We start from the raw sequence: 2,500 nt of genomic DNA, 5'->3' as shown, positions 1-2,500 counted from the left end.
AAGCGCCTCATCGATCGGGTAAGTACGGAAAGGCAGCGAAGGAGGACAAAAGCAAGCGGAGGCCCCGCGGCCACGGTTCCTGGGACAGCGACGGCCGCGCGCGCCCGCTCCCCCGCCCGCCCGGGGAGGGCTGGCTGGGCGGCGGACGCGGGGCCCTGCGTGCGAGCGAGAGGGCAACGTCTGCGCAGAGGTGCAACGCCGGCCTGAACACCGGCAGAGCCGGCCCGCCGAGAAGCCTCTCCCGACGCGCCCGGGGACGCCTCGGCGGGCGCTGCCTGCGGGTCTGAGTCGGTCAAAGACGGGGGGAGGAGCGGGAGGTGCCGCCGGCCACCCGCTCCAGACAACAACGCCCTCGAGCGAGGTCACCGGGACCGGGGGAAAGCCGCGGCAGGCTCGACTCCCCCGGGCCCTTCAGCGTTCCAGAGTGCCGGCGACCGCCACCGGCCGCCGGTCTTTGCCCGTCGCCCTCACGGTGGGAAAAGAAAAAAGAGAAAAAAAAACACGAGGCGCCACGCCTCGCCCGCGCCATCGCCGGGGATCGGAGCACGGGGAAAGCCTACCCCCCGGCCACCTGCGTTCGGCTGCCGGCCACCGGGACCGGCTGCCATTGATCTTCCCCCGCTCAGCGGGCTCCAGCTTAGGGCCGGAGAAAAAGGACGGGGCGCCGCCGCCGCCTCGCCCGCCGCGTGCAGACTTTTTCGTCGAGCCCTCCGGCGACGGGGGAAGCCGGGGTAGGCCAGACGCCACGGGCCGCCCGCGTATGGCTCGCGCCGGCAAAAAGGAGGCCGAGGCGCCGCCGCCTCGCCCGCGCCATCATCGGGCCCTCCCTGGGGGGGGGCCGGGGAAAGCCGCGGCAGGCTCGAAACCCCCCGGCCGTCTGCGTGCGCCCGGCTGCCGGCCACCACGACCGGCCGCCGCTCTCTGCCCGCTTGGCGGGCTCCGGCTTAAGGCCGGAGAAAAACAAAGGACGAGGTGCCGCCACCTCGCCCGCCCCCATCCCCTGGCCCTCAGGAGCCGGCGGCGGCCACCGCGGCGGGCTGGGCTCTCGCAGGCATCTCTGCCTCGGGGCCTCTACCAGCACTCGCCATCGCCATCATCGGGCCCTCGGGGGGACGGGGGAAAGCCGCGCCGAGCTCCGCTGCGCTCCCCCCGCCCTTCCAGCGTTCGAGTGCCGGCGGCGGCCGCCGCCGCCGGTCTTCGCTCTTCGCCCTGCCCCGCGGGAGCCGAACCGTCCGGGGGAACCGCCACTACGCCCGCCGAGCGCCCCACTTGGCCGGCCGAGGCGAGGGCGTTGCAGCCGCTGGCTAGCGCCGCTCTCGGAGGCGAGTCCCCACTCCCTCCTATAGTACGGACAGGCACGTCCCCGCCCCCGGCAAGCTGCAAGAACGGTGCCTCCGCCCACCGGGGGGGCGCGCCGCCGCCGCCGCCTTTTACGATGACGTAACTGGAGGCAGCGAAAAACAGCGACCCCTTGGGCAGCTCCGAGCAGGCGGCGGGGACAACACGTCTACCCCTCAGCCCCGGAAACGCGACCAAGTCCCGCCGGAGCCCGGTAGACGTGGCCACCCTTTTCGCCGGACGCGCCGACAGCGACGGTCCGCGCTCTCCGGGGACCGCCGCCGGCCGCCGCCGGCCCCGGAGCCGGGTCGACCTGGCGGCCACCTGCGGAGCCGGGTAGACCTAGCGGCCGCCACCGGCCGCGGAGGCGGGTAGACGTGGCGCCCGGCCGCGGAGGTCGGTAGACGTGGCGTCCGACCGCGGAGGCCGGTAGACGTGGCGTCCGACCGCGGAGGTCGGTAGACGTGGCGTCCGACCGCGGAGGTCGGTAGACGTGGCGTCCGACCGCGGAGGCCGGTAGACGTGGCGTCCGACCGCGGAGGTCGGTAGACGTGGCGTCCGACCGCGGAGGTCGGTAGACGTGGCGTCCGGCCGCGGAGGCGGGTAGACGTGGCGTCCGACCGCGGAGGCCGGTAGACGTGGCGTCCGGCCGCGGAGGCGGGTAGACGTGGCGTCCGACCGCGGAGGCCGGTAGACGTGGCGTCCGGCCGCGGAGGCGGGTAGACGTGGCGTCCGACCGCGGAGGCCGGTAGACGTGGCGTCCGACCGCGGAGGTCGGTAGACGTGACGTCCGACCGCGGAGGTCGGTAGACGTGGCGTCCGACCGCGGAGGTCGGTAGACGTGGCGTCCGGCCGCGGAGGTTCGTAGACGTGGCGTCCGGCCGCGGAGGCGGGTAGACGTGGCGTCCGGCCGCGGAGGCGGGTGCACGTGGCGGCCGGCCGCCACGTGCTCCGGAGCCGGCTGGACCGGCCAGCCCGGTTCTCCCCAGGCCGAGCTGTGGGTGGGTGGTGGTGGGGGCTAATTTCTACTTTTTTCCCCTTTTTCGGGATTTACGCGAATCTGGCGCAAGGGCCACCCCGTCCCTGTTTCAGCAGGGCGGCGGGGGTCGTGGGGGGGGGTCCGGGGGGGTTAATTTTTTTTTTCCCCTTTTTCGGGATTTAC

Source organism: Aptenodytes patagonicus, unplaced genomic scaffold, assembly GCF_965638725.1.
Source record: "Aptenodytes patagonicus unplaced genomic scaffold, bAptPat1.pri.cur scaffold_172, whole genome shotgun sequence".
In the NCBI taxonomy this organism is placed as follows: Eukaryota; Metazoa; Chordata; class Aves; order Sphenisciformes; family Spheniscidae; genus Aptenodytes; species Aptenodytes patagonicus.
This window is presented reverse-complemented; position numbering follows the sequence as displayed.